Source organism: Pinus tabuliformis, chromosome J, assembly GCF_031772625.1.
Source record: "Pinus tabuliformis cultivar Carrire ecotype Pingquan chromosome J, CPIR1, whole genome shotgun sequence".
Taxonomy (NCBI): Eukaryota; Viridiplantae; Streptophyta; class Pinopsida; order Pinales; family Pinaceae; genus Pinus; species Pinus tabuliformis.
Window position 1 is genome coordinate 622,530,108 of NC_142295.1, and position 17,647 is coordinate 622,547,754.

Genomic DNA, 17,647 nt, shown 5'->3' on the forward strand with positions numbered 1-17,647 from the left:
TACTAATTGGAAATGAAAAGAAAATCATCTAGGAAGTGAAAACTCATTTGCCCTCTAAATTTGACATGAAGAATCTTGGTGTTGCAAATTTCATTTTGGGAACATGTAAATTAAAAGAGATTAGGAAAACAAGAAACTTTCGTTAAAGCAAAGGAAATATGTTGAGACAATATTCCAAATGTTAAATATGTATGAATGTAAACTGGAAAAGTTCCATATTCCTACAGGTGTAAAGTGTTGATTTCTTGTAGCATCAGGAGGTATTCTTGCATGCCAAAGAGGTCTCCGGGTCAACCTAAGAAAATAAAAATAAAAATTGTATTTTTGGATTACAAGTCAGCCAAGGAAATTAAGTTGACCTATCCAAGTGAAGGGTTTTGTGCCTTGGCTTATTTTAACCCAATCAACGAGTATAACTACATGATCTAACATTTCATTTTGATCACCAAGCAAGTGATTTTTTCTTCATATTTGTGAGGGAAACAAGGAGTTGCAACCAAGTTTAAAGGAAGTTGAGTTAGAAGGCAAGGGCCATGGTAAGAGAGAAGGCCACAGGGGCGTAGACTGCAAGTCTGAGCTTGACTAGACTAGTTTGATCACATACTTTAATAGTTTGACTAGCATCGACTTCTGATTATTTTGGGAAATTTGACCAATGTTGACGTGTTGGAGTTTGACCAGATTAGATTGATATTTGGACTTGTATATTTGGCACATATTTCTAAACAAATTGGTTTTTGTAAACCTTGTTGAAGAATAAATTCTCTTAAAGAAAATTTGTTGGGTTTCCCATGGTAAAAAAATTGTGTCTATTGTGCATGGTTGTCCTTCAATGATCTTTACTATTTCCACTAGATCTATTGTTGATACTTTCTTAATTGTAATTTCTCACTGGTATCAATGGCATAAAAATGCCATGTGAAATTCATTAGGAAGTAATTATCTAAAAAAAAATAGAATTCTATTGTGTATCTTGTAGGAAATTCAACATGGTATCATAGCTAGGTTGTTGAAAGAGAAGGCATTGAAGTCAGCCTAAAGGACAAGTGTTTAACAACTTGACTACTTTTTAGATCTCTTACAAAATGGTGCCAAGTCTTATAATGAAAGACAAGTTGATTGTATTACAAATATTCATAAGGAAGTTATTCTAGAGTCACAGGGAGTTGAGGAGAAAGTCCTTGTTTCTACTCCTTTAGATTCCATTACAAATAGTAATATTTGGTTGGTGGAGAATGGTGCTTCTAGACACATGATAGATTTTCAATATTCTCTCACCTATATGACTGAAAGGGAGGACTATATAGATTATTAGGAAAAACAACCCAATCATTGGTGTCCAGGAAGAAAAATAAGAAGGATATGTCAAAGATTAAGTGCTTCATTTGTCAAAATTTTGGACAGTATGCCTCCTAGTATCTTGAGAGGAAAATGAAGGAAAAGCATCATGCATTGACAATCAATGTTTTTGTTGATGATGATGAGCATCCACCTCAGAAGTGAAAGGAATTCTTCCTTTAAGATCTACTTCTATTAATGTTTGTAGACAAGGCATATGATAAGTTTCTGAGACTCTCTCATAGATTTGTTAGAGAGCAAGTTGACAATGTTGGAAATATTGAGAGGGGGGTGAATAAATATTTCTCTTCAACTAGTATATTTTTAACTTCAAGGAGCATTAATTATCATTAGCATTATATCAAGCATAAATCAACATCACATCACATGGACAGTAAGAAACACCATTCAATAATGCATGGAAACAATAGACACAAGATTTTTAGGTGGAAACCCTTGGAGGAGAAAAACCACCAAACACTTCTTATATTTTTCTTTGTTAATTTTACATCAATATTTTCAACTCCAACTAAACAAGGCTCCAACTCCCTGATTTATCATCTCCAACCGAAAGGACACTCCAATGCCCTGGTTTACTAGCTCCAATTAGAAGGACGATCCAATGCCTTGTGCAAGCTTCAATGTCCCCTAGCACCACCTTGCCACCCTAATCAATCGGCAGACCATGTTTTCCAATTTTCAAAATAGATCCCCCTATTCTCAATAAGATAGAGAAAATCAAAACAATCTGCTAACTTGTCAATCTACAATACTGGTACAAGATCGTCAACAACAATAAAAATTTCCTCTTCAACAATTGAGTTCAATACCGCTTGTTATATATATATCTGTTGACAAACACAGCAATGCAACCAATACCAAACCCTAACTGGTCCAACGCTTTCCTTCTTTATTCTCTTGTCAACAACATTCTCTGCCCATCGGTCACATCATCTCAACTTGTAGAAAAAGCTTTTTCAAAACCCGTACATAGGCATTAACAATCTATTGAATACCTAATCTTTGGGATTAGGAATCCTATGTAAATATTGTAAATAACAAAATAAGAAGAATTGGAAGATGAAGATACATTAGGAGATGAAACTAAATAGTCTCCCTCTCCTTGTATATAGCCATATTCTATCTTAATGCAAAATGCAACAATTAATTCGGAGTTATTCTTGGCCTAACATGGTATCAAAGCCAACTCCTAAAATTAGTTGTATGCATTGTAACTCTTGTCAATTCCCTGCCATTCTTTTTGCAGTTTTTCATATCTGTCAATTTTCTGCCAACCCTACCATACCTCATATGACTCTAGTTCTAGTCTGCACTCTTTGGAATAATAAAAAAAAAATGCAAGAGTAAAATTAAAATTCTGCCGCGAAGGAGAATCCAGTAGTTATATTGGAAGGACTACAAAAATGTTGTACAGGAGAAGTACCTTGTTGATGCTTTGATTGTTCTGCAATCTCATAAAGAGTGCCCACCTTCTAATAATTTCACAGTAGCGGAGGTTGCAATTAAGCGAACAAGACAGTTCCTGGGACCCCACTTCCAATGTTCAGACCTTGTATGCACCTTCATTACTGTAATATTGTTAATGGAAATATTAAGTGAATAACATAAACATGCACTATAACATCAACTAGGAAATTCAACATATACGCAAGAAATCACAACATGAGGAAATGCACCAAAAATCTGAGCCATTTTATTTATTTTCGAGAAAATAGATTACAAATGAGTATGAAAGAGGAACTTGGGCTTGCTACAGTAAGAAAATCCAAACCTAGATGATGATCAAGCTGTCCAAATGTCAGATGAGCTCTCAACCATGATTCTACGCTAACCCAGAAAATTATTGCCACTGTTGTTGTAGGTGAACTGAAATTTTGACCCTCAAATCTACTCCAAAAATTCTGCAAAATTAAATGTAGGCTCTCCACATTAGCTCCAAGAATACCTAGAAATATCTCAAAGACCCAAGTGGTGGAAATGCGCCCTATAACAATTTATGTTGTTAACTGTTGAATGGAACTAGGAATTCTTCCCTCATAAGTGCTTAGAAAATTCTAAATTAATCCTATCCTCCTCTCACCAAACCCACGAAAACTCAGAAAGGGTTTAGGTTGAATCCACTGACCCCCAGTGACCCCCAACAAGTGTTAATTGCTCAATCTAGCCAAAAAATGCCCTACAGTTTAGATACTGCTGAATTTGGCCCAAATCTCCCTCTAAGAAATCCTCCCTAACTCCTGCAAATTTCTCCCCTCAATCACCAAGAAAATCCCAGCTCGAATGCTCCCCAAATTTTGAATCTCTGCAAGTGTACATGAAGCTGCTAGTAAACCCCTGCGCAGGCCCTGGAATAGATAAATTCGGTCCTCCAAAATGCAACACTCTCGGCCCTGCAAATCCCTAAGGAAAAAAATCCTCCTCCCTATGGATAATTCTCTGCAAATTCTCTAGCCAAAACTCCATTGTTTGCTATCTTCTCTCAACCCCTTCTAATTTCCTTTTGCATCCTAAGGGAAGCACACTCTAGCTAGGAATAGTATGAAATGTATCTCCTAGAGAAGCCCTAAGATAGGCTCCTTCTTACTCCCCTAGGGTGACACTTGAAGTTCATCAAAGGTAGAGGTGGAATTCTGCTTGGAATTCCTGGTGCTAGACAACATTTTTCTTCTTGTGCTAAACAACCCCAAGAGAAGATGAAAGGTGAAATATAATAGTCAAAAGATGATTAGCAAATGAGTCCATCCTCATTTTATAATTTATCCCCATGCTTCTAGAATCTTTTTTTAATTATTATTTTATTGTGTGGGCCATTTTCCACTAAATGTCTTTTGCTTCCATTTTAATTAAGTAATAATTTTTCACCAATCTCCAATAAAATAATACTTTCCACCTTTCTCCAAAATAATATTTACCTCTTTACTTAATATCACCAAAATTAGGCAAACTTCCCATGCTCGTAAAATTGGGGATATTATAGTCCTCGCCAAAAATTGCTTGTCCTCAAGCAATGCGGTAACAAGTGCCCCCTCTGCTTTCTAATTGTTTGGTCAATTTAGTGTGATCTAAATTGCTATTTAAAATGTCAATCCGGGGTTCGTAAACTGACGAAGTGAAGTGTACTATATGTACTAGATAACCATTTCCTTAATCTTTTGTCATTTTTGAGTTTTTAGTTTATTTTTGGATTTATCTTTCCCTAATGTGTGATGGTGAAAATGAAAGTGAAGTATGGAGTATGGATGGTGATGGTGGTTTCTACAGTGATTTTCTCAAACTTGAAAGTGCTCAAGAAGAAAGCTTTAAAACAACTAAATTGAAATCAATTCTTAAGAGAAAGTAAATGCATCAAACAGTGAACTAATGACAATGGCCCAGTATCCTTGCTGCTGAATGAAAAGAAAGTAAAAACTGAACTTAAAGAAACTCAAGCCAAAAACAAAGCAACTAATTCACACTACTTAAACTCTTCAGGTCCTTTACCCTTCAGCTCAATCTACCTTGTGGGAAGTAATCATGAATAAGTCAAGCAATATGCTATCTAAATGGCAAGAAATTAAATTGCATAAAAGAAACTAGTCACACTACTTTAACTCTTCTGGTCCTTTACTCTTCAACTCAATCTACCTTGTGGGAAGCAACCATGAATAAGTTTAAGCAATATGATAACTAAATTGCAAGAAATTAAATTACAGAAAGGAAACTAATCACACTACTTCAACCCTTCTGATCCTTTACCCTTCAGCTCAATCTACCTTGTGGGAAGCAATCATGAATAAGTTTAAGCAATATGATAACTAAATCACACTACAGTTAGTAATATTCTGATTTCTTGCTAATAGAGTCACTTCACTATAGAAAGAAACCATAAATTGATGAGCAGTATGATATCTAAATAACAAAAAAAAAAAAAAAGCAAATCACAATCTTGAAAAAGACAATACTGAAATTAAACTTCAGAAAATGAAAGTTAACAGGAAGGAAAAGATGATCTCATATGTCAATAGTTATCAAAAAGATGAAAATTTGCCTAGGCTGCCTAAGAAAACCTGCAGAAAAACACTGATCAGTTGACAGCTATAAGAAAACAGAGGTGAAAATATAAACAGAAGTGAGTTAAGAAACATCAAACAGCGTGTTATGTACAAGCTAATGATTATGAGAACAGAAACATAATAAAACCAAATGAAAACTTTACAAGGCTTCAGCGCGCAGGGGCCCTCTGCCACTTCAGCCAATAAACGAGTAATCACAAATGAACTCAGAAAAGTCTTCTCATGTATTAAAGCAGCAACATATATAAAACAGTGGGGTGATAACAACAACAGTTCAGAAATTACATATCCAAAAAGCTTCTTTACAGCGTTCATCGACGCGTTATTTATAATGAAAAGTGCTGAGCTAACTAACTAGATTCTACGCTATTGACTGTTATCAAAGACACGTAGATCCCTTCAACCGAGATCTAGCGTAACTGTCATCATGTCTATTAAATCTTCGGAGTGGTAACTGTTGAATTCAAGTTACGGGAATGATCTCTAGGTGTGACGGTGTCTTCGTGAGCTGAGGACTGTGCCACGTAAACGCTCACATGCTCAAAACAGAGACGTGCCACCGCTGAACTCCTTATTTGGCTTTGCCTTTGACCCTCGTTGACCGTGACCTTCCATGGATGATTTGGTTTATTTGAAGGGAAACGTTCTGTTAGTGTCAGTCTTTCCAACCTTCCTCCAGTGATCAAATATGCTCTTACAAAGTGGTCTCAGAGTGTCAAGGTCAAATTTTGTTATTTCAGTGAGTCTTCAAGCAAAATTTGGTCACTAGGCATTAGGTCTAGGGTTTGCTTTCACACTTTTCAAAGTTGTCCAAATGTCAGTCCATGTCATCATTCAGCTGAGCCTATCATCATCCAGAGGGTTGCTATCATCATATTAGGTTCCATTGGGTCATGTTACACCTTATTCATGCTTCAGTTGTGCCTAGGCAAGGTCATTTCCCTCTCCTAGGGTTTTGAAGGCAATTTCTCTTGGATGGTCAAATCACCGGAAAAAATTGTGTCCTGATGTTCATACACCTTCCCCTATCCTTAAAGTACCTTATCAAACACTTCCCATCCCTTAGATCCGCCAAATTCCTCATTTTTGCACAAACCCTAGTTTCTAGCTACAACTTGGCAATTTTCTAGGTTGGGCCTGTGTTTTGCCCTTTTGGACCCCTTCCCCTCACTCAATCTCTTAGATTCCACTTTCCCCTGCTTCCTAACATCCCTCCCTACTTCCAAAAATTTCCCCAAGAATTTAGAAGCCCCCTATTCCCTTCATTTCGCTCCATTTCGACAAAATTCCTTGTTTCACACATCGGGACAAGTCGCACTCAAATGATGTTCCAGAGCAATAAAAGATGAATTTAGGAACACTGAGAGAGGTTTTTTTCCACAACATGCCAAGGAAGAAAAACCTCCTTCACTTTTTGCACAGGTGTCATGGTTTTAAATAAATGTCAAAAATACCGGCGAGAACGAAGGTGCTCCAAGGACGGTTGGCCAAAGCACAAAAACGAAGGAAAACGCCTGATCCACTCCAAATTTTGGCCAAAGCCTCTTTTACTGAGCATGGTACTTGATTGGGGACTCCCAGCCCAAATTTCAAGAAATTTGGAGAAAATTTTGTCATTTGTGAATTTTTTATGCCAAACACAGGTTTTCTCCATTAACAGGTCTCACCCCCCAAGACCCTTCATCATGGCAACTCCATTTGACAAAAACTCAGAATTTCTAGATTTTTCATGCAAATTTACACATGCTCATGGATGGACTTGAGATTTGGTGAAGTTTTGGGCCTCCAGAAAGTCAAAAAACTAGCAAAAAATGACTTTCTGCCACTTTTTTGAACTGCAGAAAGCAGTCTTGGGAGATTTGATTTTTGACAGGGAAAATGAACTCCAAATTCAACAATTCCAGTTGGGTTGGAAAGTAGACTCACAGACCTTTCCAACAAGCCTACTCTTGCTCAATTTGGACACCGGGAAGTGCCCCAAATATGGTCCCAAAGGCGCGCGACCCGTCAGGCAGAGGCGCGCGACCCGTCAGGCAAACTTCTCCAATTTTCAGTGTACAGCTCAGAAAAATGCAGTTTGACCCTGTTTGACTTTTTGGGGTGGATTATTAGGCTCTTTGATTTAATTATTGTACTTTTATGATACTTTTACTCTTATGTACCTCTTCTAGAAGATTCATTCATGAAAATGGTGAAAATTAAATGAATGAATTGGTTTCCAAGTTTATAGAGGCAAGTTGTTTTGACTGCCTAGTTTGTAGTGCTTAGTTTAGAAGTGGTTGAAACAACTCTTAGGATAGTGAGCTCGACCCCTAGAAGCAAGGAAAGGTGTTAGCTTGCCTATATTATGTATTTTCTTTGTCATTTTCAGGGGTTGGATGGTTGGACTCTTGAGGGAGAAGCTATCATTGTATTATTCACTGTATCTCTGCAATTTTTGGCTAAGGAAGACCAGGGTTTTGCAGTCCTCTTTGGGATTCTTGTGGACTCATGTGTTGATGGTGTGTTTCTCAATGTACTTGTAAGCTTGTTATGTGACTCATTTCCTTTCTTTTATTTCTGCACATTAAACAAATGAAGTGTTAAAGTAAGAATTCATGCCTGCCATGCTCTGCTTTTAAGTTTGTTTAATTTCAATGTTTTCTACTGTCTAAAGAGAATTCAAAGTTATTTTTTGCTCTCTTTAGCTCCTCACCTTTCATTCCTGACCATCCACCTCAATCAAAAGCATCAATACTGTCTCCTACCTCGCCCCAAGGAACCCCCTGCAGAAACTGTGTCCAATCCCCGCACCCAAAATTGCCCTCTCCTCAAATTGCCACCAAAAACCCAAAAAACCCCAAATCAAACTCTTTGATCAGTTTACTAGCCTAATATCAGTGTTACCTTATTGGTCATCTCATCTATTGGAGATTTTACGAGATAGACCGGAGAGAGCCTTCTCCTGCCCCGTAGGGCTAGCTACGAGGCTAAATGGTTTGATGTTGCCTTGAGGTTTGCCTTTATCAGCCTGAGGTGAAATTTCAAGCGCTAACATATTGGCAACCATACTGGGGAGAACAAACTTGTCTGTTGATTGATGTGTGTGTTTCATAAGTCTTAGACGGAGCCTGAAGTTATGCCAAGTAGCCTTCGAAACGCTTTTGCTTTGCATAAGCGCAAGTAGATAAACGCTGCTTCAGTCAATCTCCGTGAGCTTGTGGATACAGCACTTCATTTGCATTTTACCCCAGTACATGTATCAAGTTCAGATCTGATTGTTGATAGTGGACAACGATCAGACACTGACAAGGCTGAAATCATTCACTAGTGACTCCTTTCACTAAAGAATCCAGCAACCTATGCTTCATGGTGACTTCACTGCAGGAAGATCAGTAGCTTTGAGCTTTTCAAGATGGATCGGATCGCAAGAAGATACGCTCCCTTGAGCCGAGATCACATTCCAGGTTTTCCGAATAAGATTCCCAAGGTAGATTGGTCAAGGAATTTGCCTACATTTAATGATGATGGTAAGAAGGATGCTGCTTTACATCTAGTTAGATTTCATATGCATATTCGCAAGTTGAAGGTGGATTTTCCTGAAGATTGCTTGATGAAGATATTCTTGGCTACTCTGGAAGGTGCAGCTCAATCTTGGTATGAAAGTTTGCCGCCTGCTTGTATTTACTGTTTAAAGGATTTTCATGCTATGTTCATTGAACGATATAAGGACTCTTATCCATCATTAAATTTGGTTCATGACTGTTGCAAGCATGCTTCAACTTTTATTGAAAACCTTGAGAAATATTATGAAGATGATAATTTTATGGACGTTGAGATTATGGAGGCTCTATATGAAAATCCGTTTCAGCAGCACACAGAAATCTTAGAGGATACTTGTCAAGATCAACAGGCTAAAGATTTTCATATGGCTGAAAATGATGAAAGGGAGAATGACATTTCAGATCTGCCCACAGAAGACAGCAGCATGCAACCCATCAAAGAGAGCTCTGCTGTTGCGATCATAGACAGAATTTTGGATTCAGATGTTCATGAACAGCAAGGTAAGACCTTTGTGCAAGTAAGTGATGAATCTCCTTTCAATAGTTCAGTAATAAATGATAGTTTGAGTGCCCTATCATATGAAGATAATCATTGTTTAAGCAGAAGAGAACAAAAGGCATTGTCTCCTTTGTCTGAAGAGGAGATAGATCAGCTTTTGAAAGGTCTTGTTACAGCCCAAGCTACAGCAGAGTTGCAATGCACACATAGTCAGGAAAGTGTTGGGGAAACTCCTTCCTCTGTTGAAGAAGATGATTGTCTTGTAGATCAGCAAACAGATAATGTTTTTCTTCACAAAGATGATAATCCGGCTGTCATATCATATGAAGATCACCTACCATATTGTCTGACTACAGAAGATCAGAGCATACAGGATTACCTTTCAGATTCTTCATATGTTTCATGTGCTGAAATGTTTTTCCAAGAAGAGATCTGCTCATCTACTTGTTCAGAGTTTTTTGAAGCCCAGGAACATACTCTTTCTGAAGCACATGATGAAGGCAGATCAGAATTTGAAACAAAGGACACCTTGATCTTTCAGCAGGAGGTGGCAATGTCAAGTCTTCATGTTTTCCAGGATCCAATGGCAGATTTGTTACAGTCAGCAGTGAAAGTGATTATTGTTGTGTTCAGTGATGAAGGAGATCATGGTCAGCTATGTTTTTGGATGCCTAGTTATCAGTTTGTATTGTTGACCAGAAGATCTGATCAGGAGAATCAATCAAGAAGGCATCTGCTTGATTGGTTGCATTGGAATTTTGAAATAGTTTGATGGTATATTGTTTTGTAAGAAACACAGGTGGTTGTCATCATGATTTCAAATCTTGATGCACTGCTGCCCTTCAATAAGCTTTGTAAGTTCTTGTTTTAGTTAAGTCAGTCATGAGTCATTTGTGTTTGGTCTGTTGAGTGAGTTTTTCAAGTTATTTCAGTTTGCCATCGAGTCGGTTTGTGTCAAAGTTAGTTTAAATTTCAGTCAATTTTCAAAGTCAATAAAGTTGTCCAACTTTGGGTCACATGTGTAAATATTGACTCCATTGCCCAATGGTTGAAAGCACTGGTCTGCTCTCCCAGAGGTCTGAGGTTCTTGGCACCTCCAAGGAGCTACCATCCACATTGGAGCCAATGTTAGTGTCAGTCTTTCCAGCCTTCCTCCAGTGATCAAATATGCTCTTACAAAGTGGTCTCAGAGTGTCAAGGTCAAATTTTGTTATTTCAGTGAGTCTTCAAGCAAAATTTGGTCACTAGGCATTAGGTCTAGGGTTTGCTTTCACACTTTTCAAAGTTGTCCACATGTCAGTCCATGTCATCATTCAGCTGAGCCTATCATCATTCAGAGGGTTGCTATCATCATATTAGGTTCCATTGGGTCATGTTACACCTTATTCATGCTTCAGTTGTGCCTAGGCAAGGTCATTTCCCTCTCCTAGGGTTTTGAAGGCAATTTATCTTGGATGGTCAAATCACCGGAAAAACTTGTTTCTTGATGTTCATACACCTTCCCCTATCCTTAAAGTACCTTATCAAACACTTCCCATCCCTTAGATCCGCCAAATTCCTCATTTTTGCACAAACCCTAGTTTTTAGCTACAACCTGGCAATTTTCTAGGTTGGACCTGTGTTTTGCCCTTTTGGACCCCTTCCCCTCACTCAATCTCTGAGATTCCACTTTCCCCTGCTTCCTAACATCCCTCCCTACTTCCAAAAATTTCCCCAAGAATTTAGAAGCCCCCTATTCCCTTCATTTCGCTCCATTTCGACAAAATTCCTTGTTTCACACATCGGGACAAGTCGCACTCAAATGATGTTACAGAGCAATAAAAGATGAATTTATGAAAACTGAGAGAGGTTTTTTTCCACAACATGCCAAGGAAGAAAAACCTCCTTCACGTTTTGCACAGGTGTCATGGTTTTAAATAAATGTCAAAAATACCGGCGATAACGAAGGTGCTCCAAGGACGGTTGGCCAAAGCACAAAAACGAAGGAAAACGCCCGATCCACTCCAAATTTTGGCCAAAGCCTCTTTTACTAAGCATGGTACTTGATTGGGGACTCCCAGCCCAAATTTCAAGAAATTTGGAGAAAATTTTGTCATTTGTGAATTTTTTATGCCAAACACAGGTTTTCTCCATTAACGGGTCTCACCCCCCGCGCGACCCTTCATCATGGCAACTCCATTTGACAAAAAATCAGCATTTCCAAATTTTTCATGCAAAGTTACACATGCTCATGGATGGACTTGAGATTTGGTGAAGCTTTGGGCCTCCAGAAAGTCAAAAAACTAGCAAAAAATGACTTTCTGCCACTTTTTTGAACTGCAGAAAGCAGTCTTGGGAGATTTGATTTTTGACAGGGCAAATGAACTCCAAATTCAAAAATTCAAGCTGGGTTGGAAAGTAGACTCACAGACCTTTCCAACAAGCCTACTCTTGCTCAATTTGGACACCGGGAAGTTCCCCAAATATGGTCCCAAAGGCGCGCGACCCGTCAGGCAGAGGCGGGCGACCCGTCAGGCAGAGGCGCGCGACCCGTCAGGCAAACTTCTCCAATTTTCAGTGTACAGCTCAGAAAAACGCAGTTTGACCCTGTTTGACTTTTTGGGGTGGATTATTAGGCTCTTTGATGTAATTATTGTACTTTTATGATACTTTTACTCTTATGTACCTCTTCTAGAAGATTCATTCATGAAAAGGGTGAAAATTAAATGAATGAATTGGTTTCCAAGTTTATAGAGGCAAGTTGTTTTGACTGCCTAGTTTGTAGTGCTTAGTTTAGAAGTGGTTGAAACAACTCTTAGGATAGTGAGCTCGACCCCTAGAGGCAAGGAAAGGTGTTAGATTGCCTATATTATGTATTTTCTTTGTCATTTTCAGGGGTTGGATGGTTGGACTCTTGAGGGAGAAGCTATCATTGTATTATTCACTGTATCTCTGCAATTTTTGGCTAAGGAAGACCAGGGTTTTGTAGTCCTCTTTGGGATTCTTGTGGACTCATGTGTTGATGGTGTGTTTCTCAATGTACTTGTAAGCTTGTTATGTGACTCATTTCCTTTCTTTTATTTCTGCACATTAAACAAATGAAGTGTTAAAGTAAGAATTCATGCCTGCCATGCTCTGCTTTTAAGTTTGTTTAATTTCAATGTTTTCTACTGTCTAAAGAGAATTCAAAGTTATTGTTTGCTCTCTTTAGCTCCTCACCTTTCATTCCTGACCATCCACCTCAATCAAAAGCATCAATACTGTCTCCTACCTCGTCCCAAGGAACCCCCTGCAGAAATTGTGTCCAATCCCCGCACCCAAAAGTGCCCTCTCCTCAAATTGCCACCAAAAACCCAAAAAACCCCAAATCAAACTCTTTGATCAATTTACTAGCCTAATATCAGTGTTACCTTATTGGTCATCTCATCTATTGGAGATTTTACGAGATAGACCGGAGAGAGCCTTCTCCTGCCCCGTAGGGCTAGCTACGAGGCTAAATGGTTTGATGTTGCCTTGAGGTTTGCCTTTCTCAGCCTGAGGTGAAATTTCAAGCGCTAACACGTTCCATGTATCCGTCACCTGGAGCTTGCCCATGTGGCTCGTTTCTTCAAAGGACACCTGTATCACAGCTTTTAACAAAATAGCTGCGGAATCTTGTGCTGGCTGCGGAAACCTGTGCTGGCTGCGGAAACTGACAAGTTTCCGCAGCTGCATGAACAAAAAAACTAAACTAAACAACAGTCATAAGCATAGTCAGAAAACCATGTAAAAATCTCTTTTTAAACTACAATTCAATGATTTAACAGCTGGGTGGATGAAATAGGTGGAAAAAGAAGGCTGAGAGGGTGTATAGGAAGGTGCAGGTTTGAGGCTCAACACTAATCACCACTATCATCACTAGTAATACCAGGGTTCCAAATGTGCCACTGATTCAGCCCCGATCTCTGCATTGTTTGATCATGAAGGAATCTCTTAATACCAGGATCCTAAGGCATCCTGATCAATGTGAATCACCCCTTGATCCACTCATCGTTCAACCAGGTATAAGATCTAGAAGCCCTCTACATACTATCAATAAGTGGAGCATCATGATAATGTAGGACTCAATCCAACTCTCATGAAGCTACCATACCATGTAGTCCACCTCAATCACACCAAGAGTAAACTCCTAAAGATACAACCCAATCCTTGTGGGGACGAAGTCTCTCCCGCATGTGCTCCTCCTGATATCTTCCTACTGACCAACCTGCCATGTTGATGAAGTCCCCCATGCCATCAACGAGTCACTGAAGCCCAACGGAAAATCTGAGTGATCTCCCCCTATAGTAGCTAGATCATCCCTAAAGGTCATTGAGTTGTCTAGTGCTACAATGCTTGGGTCCCATGCTCATCTGAGAAAAGCACCACCATGTTGTCGTTGCACCATTTTGACTCGAATAAGCTTCCCATGGCCTCCTACCTTGAAACCTGGAGGCGAAATATCGACGAAGTTCAAGCTCATCCTGGCCAGGTGTCTCTATGATGTCAATATCTACCCACCCATCGCTAGTCTTGATACTGAGCTGCAAGTGAAGAAGCCTACCTCGACAAACAATGTAGGCCTCAGTGATTCCCCATGTGTCAATCTCAAAGTGAGCTAGATCACCCTCTGTTATGGTCCTGCTCCTCACGATATGGAGTGGCCTATCAATCAACTGAATCCCTAGATCCCCTACCCATACCTATTGCAGCATAGCTCTAACAACTACTGGAATCTATTTGTTCCTTGTCCCTAGTCCCTGCATGCAACCGACATATAAGACCCATATATCATGAACTAATCTCATGCATGCTAAAATTCCTTATGCCTGCTACTGCACAGTACTGATGACTGTTGGAAGCCACATGTGCCAAATAATTACCCCCTGATGACAACCAATAAATGGTTATCTTATACTCGTAATCGACTCAGTGTATGTGGACCTGTCCTTCTCCTGCCAACCATCACCACTAAGTCTGCCATCTGCCCTTGATCTAAAAATGAGATCTTAGATTAATATTAAGGTATTAAAGACTCGTGTGCAGTAATGCCTATATTACTTAGTGCAACGGATCGAAAAGATTGCGAATAATATAGACAATGAGCAGTTAGAGAAACGTAATAGACAAACACACATCAACACAGAAAATACTCAAGGAGTTCACCCAAAACTCTTGGGCTACGTCTCCTGGTCAAACTTTCAATGGTGACCTCTCTATTATGTCTTCAAGAGCAGAGTTTTTACAAGTGTGAGCTCAAATCGAGTCTCAACACAACAGGAATAAACAACAAGGTTTTAATTGAATCCCTCAAGTCTTTCTGAGTACACAGACTCTCCCTCTCGCTCTCTGTCTTCTGTTTTCTCTCTGTCTCAGCACTGCCTGCCCTATCTCTAACATTGAGTGGCTTTTAAGCCTATCAGCGCTTGTCTGTTCGGTTTCCCTTTCGGCTCTCTGGCTCCCGGCCTCTGTCCATTCAAATTTTTGACCTAGGTTGTCATTGATGTCAATATGGCAATATTCTAGATACTAGAGGATGACATGAAGCCAAGGGGAAGCCGAGCAGATCCATGAAGAGACAGGAGCAAGGCCATCAGGATAGCCAAGCCATAAGCAAGAGGAGTTACCAAAGGATGCACATCAAATAATATTACAAGATATCAGAGCAAGAGAGGCATTCATATATGCAAGGAGGTCTTTGAAAGAGGAGCTATAGGAGGATCCATATATATATATATATATTCCAAAACAGAGTTATCAGAGCTATAGGAGCAAACAAAGCAAGAAGAACAGAGCATATATATATGCCAAAGAAAAACAGAGCCATGGGAGGCAGCAAACAGAGTTATCGGAGCCACAGAGGAAGCAGAAAGAGCGATTGGGAACCGTATAGGCCACAAAAGAGTTATATGCTAGCGAATACACTATCAGAGTGGAAAAGGCAGAGTTTATATATGTATGCGCAGAATACATTATCAGAGGAGAAAACCATATATATGCATTTAACACAAATGGAGGTGGAACACTTGGTTATATATGCGAATACATTATCGGAGGTGAAGCTCACATATATACGCCACTTACACTATTGGAGGCAGAAATCACAGCTGCATTGGAATACACTATCATAGAGGGCAGATATATCTATAACGACGGACAATACAATATCAGGGATAGTGCTAATCGGTGGCTTGGCTATGCGCTATCACCCCAAACCCCCGATTGTGATGTATGTGGGCCTTAAGTGATTGCGATATATATATATATATATATATATATATATATATATATATATATATATATATATATATATATATATATATATATATATATATATATATATATATATATATATATATAAGTGGACCCACGGACCATTACAATGTGATATAACATAATGTTGGCGGAAATCAAGTTATGGGTTAAGTCAAAGAGCGGAGGAATATACACGGACCTGAACGGGTTATAGCAACAACCCTATACAACATTGCATCTGCCCATCGGGACTCTCATATCGCAATGTATAAAGGTTTGTCACCCCCAAAGCGCCGATTGCGATTGCAAGACCAGACCCGATGAAACATTGAAATGTGGTTTAATGTCTTATCATGTCCATCGGCCATTGAAAATTGGCAACTACCGATTGCGATTACAAGGTAGACCCGATACGTTATAGACTCAGATGGATTAAAATTGAAGTCCGCCCTTAGCGCTTCGCTCGTGTTTTCTCTGATTTCCTATGTATTTGAATATTTTCCATGCGTGGGGTTTTGAGGCAAAAACACATTAAGGAACGGTCCCGATAGTTCAGGAGGCTTGAACGATAGCTCAGAAGGTTGAATCAAGCCGATTGCAATTGCGATTGGGATGTGGTTTTCCATTAAACAATGTCATCTCTGTGTATGCCTATAATTATTGTAAAAAGGAGCGTTGTTACAAGTTTTAACTTGTAATAAGTATTCTCTGTATATTTGGCCCTCTCTCATGAATTAATGTGTCCTGTGAGCATGAATAGATAGAGGAAACCGAAAGCTGGGAAGCCGAAGAAGCAAGCGAGGCTAGAGGAAATGACAGCGACCGAGGAGGAAGCTAATAGGATAAGCGAGCGTTGAGGAAGCAAAGGGTTAGCAAAGAGAGAAAACTGAGAGATAGAGGCATGGAGAACAAATAAATAGGAAGAACAGAAATATACAATGTTGTTGAACGTTGTTGAACATTTTTTGTGGAAATAAGCTGGAGGAGACAGAGGCAATGAGAGGGCCCAAAAGAACAAAAAGAGGGCCGAAGGACCAGCAAGACAATAGATAGTAGAAGGGGAGAAGTAGCCAACAGAGAAACATTCATGCTGAAGCATTCACTGTTTCAATGAGAACATAAGCTTGAATAGAAAGTTGTTCTTTATATAGAGCTTAGTGTAGCTAACAGTAGACAGACTAAAATTTGTGTGAAGACATTATCAAAGAGCATGAAGGCTATTGAAGAACTCTGTGTGGACAGTATGAAGAAGTTGTAAATAATCCTTCATAAGAGGATTAGTTGTCATTGATGTTGTAGCATGAAAACTACAGTGAAGTTATAAACAGACAGAACTCAGTAGAGAAGAGTTCTCAGAGCAGAACATTACTATCAAATGTGCCTTGACAAGATTGGGTTAGAACCCTTGGGGCTGGTGCCTTAGAAGTAAGTAGGATTGGAGTCCTTGGGGTTGATGCCTCAAAACTAAGAAGGATAGGAATCCTTGGGGTTGATGCATCAGAAGTAAGAGGGATTGGAGTCTTTGGGATTAGTGCCTCAGAGATAGGAAGGATAGAAATCTTTTGGATTTGTATCTCGGGAATAGGAAGGATTGAAGTCCTTGGGAGTTGGTTCTCCTAATTCCAAGATTGGTGCCTTGGCGAAATAGAGTTGGAGCTCTGGAGGTTGGAGCCTCACAAAAGTCCAATTTGGTGCTTGGCAACTAATTGCAACCATCTATATATTGTATCTATTTTACTGCACAGTTTATTTTAATAAAAGCATTTATTCTTGTTGTCCATCTTGTGTTCTGAATATACATGTTCTAACTAGTAAAACAATAGTCGGAAAAAGAAATATTGATTCATCCCCCCTCTTAGTATTTCCAACACAAATCCCCTCTGAGTGTTAAACAATCATTGTGAAACGCCTTCAGGTATGGTGGCCACCTGTTTTGCAACGGA